The 6,000-nt window shown below is 45.2% G+C and overlaps 1 long non-coding RNA gene across 1 annotated transcript in view; it reads left to right on the top strand.

Annotated features, from left to right (window-relative positions):
• The first annotated feature begins 4,909 nt into the window (after positions 1 to 4,909).
• The window catches only part of LOC125488060, a 56,843-nt gene continuing 55,752 nt past the window's right edge, over positions 4,910 to 6,000 (top strand). Inside the window, exon 1 of the long non-coding RNA XR_007266204.1 lies at positions 4,910 to 5,327. This is a non-coding gene — a long non-coding RNA (uncharacterized LOC125488060). The remainder of the gene's footprint in view (positions 5,328 to 6,000) is intronic.

Here is a 6,000-nt window from a genome sequence, read left to right as displayed (position 1 = left end):
CAACTGAAGTTCATTAATATGGAATACTAATTCAGGGTTAGAACACTTGGTGATGGGAGAGGCTTGTATGGTATGTTAAAGCATCATGTTAAATGTTCTGTATTCTGGACTGTTAATTTGATGTAATAGTCTCCTACTCATTTAATAACCATAGTCATAATATTGCAGGTACTGAAATTGGTTATTTGTTGAAACAGATATTTTTATTCATATTACGATTAGTATTTTTAGTTTTGTATATAGCCTTAAAACTGATTGATGCACGATCCTCACCAAAACCTCTTCCTCCCAAGGAGGACACCCATCATAAAGCGAAGAGCAGCAATCACAGGAAAATTACATGTGAAAAGATTATTGATTATAGATTCAAAAATTATCAATGTAACCAGATACAGATGTGAAATCATGTCAGCGTTTCCAGCTCTATATTCATCCTTATTAATGTACAGATAATCAATTAGTATAACCATGTCCCACAGCTTGCCTAACCTCGCTGGAAGATTAATCAGTACCAAAAACATTACTTGGATCAACATAATATGTCTACATGTTATTTTATTGAATTAGCATTGTTGTTCTGACATGTTCCCTTTTTGAAAAACATCAGATCTATTTACCTCCAATGGGACATTCCACGTTGTAAACTTAGTACCAAACATACACAACCAGCTGCGAAGACTTTCCTAGTTGTAGTCCATTGTACATTTATATATTACACTGACAGCTCCATCAGTGGGCAGACAGAAATGAGAAATGTAATATAAATGAAGCACTGTATTATTCATATCATATATGGTCCTAACTCCCACTGTGGTCAGATATTCCATTTCATTCATTTCCCCTCAAACAGTTAATTCTATAGTCAGAGATATTCCTACTTACACAAGACCACTAGGGTAAGTTGTTCCCCTTCAGTAAGTAAACCCACACTCAGTGTAATTTTACTTTGAGAGATGTTCCCAGTAACACCTGGACACTGGGGTTAGTTTCTTCCCTTTGGCTAGGAACCCATACTCAGTACAATTTGAATTGAAAGATGCTCACTGACTCACATTGTCACTGGAATCAGGTGTTACCTTTAGGCTACTGACCCACATGCAATACAGTTCAACAGTGTAAGATATTCTCTTGTCAATGCTCCACACTTACTATGAACGAATGAAAACGTGCAGCACAGGAACAGGTCCTTCGGCCCTCCAAGCCTGTGGTGACCATCATGCCCTGTCATTTTTCGATCCGTATCCCTCTATTCCCTCCCTATTCATGTACCCATCTAGGTGCCTGTTAAATGTCTTCATTGTGTCCGCTTCCACCATCTCTTCTGCTAGTGCATTCCAGGTTGCTACGACTCTCTATGTGAAAAACTTCCCTCGCACATCTCCCTTAAACTTTCCCCCTCTGACCTTGAACCTGTGCCCCTTGTAACTGAAACTTAAAACGTGGGAAAAAGTCTCTGACTATCCACCCTATCTATGCCTCTCATAATTTTGTAGATCTCTATCAGGTCTCCTCTCGGGTGCTGTCTTTTTAACCTTTCCTCATAATTAACGCCCTGGAGACCAGGCAACATTCTGGTGAACCTTCTCTGTACTCTCTCCAAAGCTTCCACATCCTTCTGGTAGAGTGGTGACCAAAAATGTACACAATACTCCAAAGGCAGTCTGACATGGGTTTTAGATAGCTGCGATAGCAAGACCTGCAGGTGCTGGAGTCAGAGATGACGAAGTGTGGAGCTGGAGGAACACAGCATGCTCGGCAGCATCAGAGGAGCAGGAAAGCTGATGTTTTGGGACCCTTCTTCAGAAATGGGGAGGGGGAGGGGAGCTCAGAAATAAATACAGAGAGGAGGTGTGGGGCTGGGGAAGGTAGGTGGGCTGGTGATAGGTGAGTGCAAGTAGGCAGTGGTGGGGATTGGTTAGTGAGGCGGCAGGAGCAGATAGGTAGGAGAGAAGACGGACAGGTTGTGTCAGGTCAAGGGGGCGGGGATGAGAGGGAGGGTTGATCATGGGATGAGGCCAGGGGTGGGGAGATTTTGAAACTGGTAAAGTCCATGTTCAGGCCATTGCGCTCCTGAGGGGGTACATGAGGTGCTGCTCCTCCAGTTTCCTCCTAGACCTGACACGACCTGTCCATCTTCTCTCGCACCTATCCATCACTCCCACCTCACTGACCAAGCCCCACCACTCACCTATCACCATCCCAACTACTTTTTCCACTCCACCGCTCCTCTTTCTTTGTATTTCTGAGCTCCCCTCCCTCTCCCCATTTCTGAAGAAGGGTCTCAACCCAAAACATCAGCTTTTATATAGCTGCAACATGTACAGCCAACTCTTGTACTCCACACCCCGGACGGTAAAGGCAAGCATGCCATATGCCTTCTTGATCACCTTGGCTACCTGTGTTGCCACTTTCAGCGAATTGTGGACCTGCACGCCCAGATCAGTCTGAATGTTAATGTTCCTAAGGGTTCTGTCCTTTACTACAATGCTGTATTTGCAGATACCCACAGAAAAGCCAGAAAACTGGGGTCAGAAGCTCCTATTTGAGCAGTCAGTACAATTCTACAATGACACATCCTCCCAGCAACATGAGGCCACAGCAATCAAAGGGTCCAGCCTGAGGTTTGTGATCATTATGCAAAAAAAATCCTTGATCAGTAATCCCTTCACTCAGAGCGATTCCTGGAGATCTGGATCAACAGTATACAACATCCCACTCAATCACTGGATAATGCAATGTGCCTGTGAGCTACAGACAAAATATTTATTTTTTCTCTCAGTTGAGGAATTACATCACAGAGTTAGTTTGGAAATGTTAAATTGTGCACTGATATCACACATCAGGAACTCTTACTGTCCATGTATACATCATGCACAGCAGTGGAGCAGCCTTCAGACAGCATCGGACATCAAGGAGTCGGATGCTCTGAGAAATAAAGACTAAAATTCAAGAGATGAATAAAAGACTCCAAGACAGCCCAGCACAGACTGCTAGTGCCCCAGAATGCTCAGTCTTCTGTATTGTACTAACCTCTGGCATTATGGCAGTAATGTGTGTTCTTGAATCTTAAGAGTCTTACTGGATACCAAATGAAATTTGTTTAATACCTTGCTACCCAACACTCCATCGCCTGTACTTTCCTTCAAGTGAACCATTTTGGAATTGAAGAAACAGGCAGTTATTGCATCAAAGAGTCTGATCGACTACATGACTCCCCGATGTAAAACATGCTACGCCAGATATATCCCAGCCGGCAGTATTGATGCAGCAGGCCTAACATTTACAATGCACTGTGGGAAAGTTCAGCTTGGTGTTATTGTTACTGCAAATGGGGCAGCATCGTGGTTCAGTGGTTAGTACTGTTGCCTCACAGTGCCAGCGTCCTGGGTTCAATTCCACCCTTGGGTGACTGTCTGTGTGGAGTTTGCACATTCTCCCCGTGTCTGCGTGGGTTTCCTCCCAGTGCGCCAGTTTCCTCCCACAGTCCAAAGGTGTGCAAACTAGGTGGATTGGCCATGCCAAATTGCCCGTAGTGTCTCAGGGGTGTGTTAGATAAGATGGGTTCAAGGGGGATGGGTCTGGGTGAGATGCTCTAAGGGTCAGTGTGGACTCGTTGGGCTGAAGGGCCTGTTTCCACACTCTAGGGATTCAATGATTCTAAATATTTATAAACTTCCATGTGCTAGCTGGCAAAAACAAGTTTCTTCAATACTACCTCACTCCCACACCCAACATACTTTCCATTACTTAATAGCCACAAAACAGCCTGGGGTTACTCAGCATCTAAAAGTGACCTTCAATAAATGACCTCACCTTGACACAGTGATCGGACAAAATGAAAAATTTCATCCAACCAGAAGGAGCTGAACATACTGAACTGCCCAACGTGGCCATCCTCAAACAGCACAGTGTCTAGCTATGAACAACTTCACACAAAGAGAACACAGGATAGTAGTCATTCCCACTCACCCCCAATTTCCAACCATCCAAAATGCAAGGAAAATATGACAACAGTTTTAAGTGGCAGATTGGCCAAAATTAGCCAGCGAGATCTTTACTTGCCTTCCCTTGAACACGGAGGGTGTCTTGCTGAAATCTAATTTCAAGAAGCACTGACTGCACTGATACAGATCTCTCGTCCACATCAGCCAGTCAGCATCAGCACTCTACTGCCCACTTCAAGGTACAGGAGATAGTAGGAACTGCAGATGCTGGAGAATCTGAGATAACAAGGTGTAGAGCTGGATGAACACAGCAGGCCAAGCATTATCAGAGGAGCAGGAAAGCTGACGTTTTGGGCCTAGAAACTCCCCCTCCCACTCCTTAGATGACATGTCCATCCTGGGCCTCCTGCAGTGCCACAACGATGTCATCCGAAGGTTGCAGGAACAGCACCTCATATTTCGTTTGGGAACCCTGCAGCCCAATGGTATCAATGTGGACTTCACAAGTTTCAAAATCTCCCCTCCCCCTACCGCATCCCAAAATCAGTCCAGCTTGTCCCCGCCTCCCTAACCTGTCCTTCCTCCCACCTCAAGCCCCACTCCCATCTCCTATTACTAGCCTCATCCTGCCCCCTTGACCTATCTCTCTCCCTATTTATTTCAGAATCCCCTTCTCCTCCCCCATTTCTGAAGGGTCTAGGCCCGAGGCCCGAAACATCAGCTTTCCCGCTCCTCTGATGCTGCTTAGCCTGCTGCGTTCCTCCAACTCTGTACCTTTTCTCCAGTTTCTCCAATGATTTGTCTTTTCGTCCATATTAACCTTCAGACGGCGTTCCCTGGGCTGGATCTCACATCCTATTGGCCGAAATCACAGGATTGACAGACGCTTTGACCAATAGAAGCGGGGTAGTGAGCTAAAGCCCGCCCTGAGGGCTCACGCGCAGTCTCGAGGTGCGGTCATTTAACCGATACTGCGCGAGCTCGCGGGCAGTGTCGCGCCGGAGAGAAATTAGTTTAATTTTAAATCTTTCCGGTGAGAAAACAGCTTCAACATTCATCAGTAAACTGTTAATGTGCAGATATACTGAGGAGGAAGCCTTTCCTATCTATGTTCCCGTCCAAATGATGTTGGCACTCGGGGTTAACAGGACACCAGGATGGGATGCAAAGGATTTTGAGTGAAGTGAGAGGAGAAATTGTGGGGGAACTGGCCATAATATTACAGTCTCCCCTGGACTCGGAGGTGGTGCCCGGAGACTCTAGGATTGACAACGTTACGGACTTGTTCCAAAAAGGATTTACAGCCTCATCAGTTTAACTCTGGTGGTGGGGAAGCTTCTGGCAACAATTATTTGGAATAAAGTTGTAGTCACATGGAAAAAGGTGGGTTGATTAGGAAGAATCAAGGGGGAATTTTGCATTATTAACTTGCTAAAGTTTTTTGATAAGTTAATGGAGAGAGTCGATAAGGGCAATGTTACTGATGGACATGGATTTCCAGAACATAAGAACTAGGACCAGGAGTAGGCCATCCGGCCCTTCGAGCCTGCCCCGCCATTTAATAAGATCATGGCTGATCTTTTTGAGACTCGGCTCCACTTACCCGCCCACTCACCATAACCCTTAAGTCCTTTACTGTTCACCGTAAAGGTGCCACACAACAGATTTGTGAGGAAGGTTATAGTGGCAAAATAGATTCAAAACTGAGTGATAGGAAAGAGAAAGTAATGAGTCAATGGATATTTTTCTGGCTGGCGGAAGGTTTGGATTGGAGTTCCTGGGGGTCAATATTGGGGCCCATGTTTTTTTTTTGATATCCCAACATTTGGGTAAAAGGCAAGAGATTGCCAGATAATAAAGCTGGATTAGGTAATAGAGCTGAGGCAGGCTTGATGGAATGAATGGCTTCTATGACTGAAATTATTGTGTGAATTCTGACTGGACACAGTGTCTGATCAGTGATCACTATGGCCATGGCAGGTGGGAGCCAGTGAGACCAGACTGTGAGAGCAAGGGAGTTGCCAGAGAGTCATAGAGATGTGCAGCACCGAAACAG

The sequence above is a fragment of the Rhincodon typus genome, chromosome 48 (genome assembly GCF_021869965.1).
Source record: "Rhincodon typus isolate 14 chromosome 48, sRhiTyp1.1, whole genome shotgun sequence".
Lineage (NCBI taxonomy): Eukaryota > Metazoa > Chordata > Chondrichthyes > Orectolobiformes > Rhincodontidae > Rhincodon > Rhincodon typus.
The sequence above is the reverse complement of the archived record's forward strand: the minus strand, read 5'-3'. Positions and strand labels throughout refer to the sequence as shown.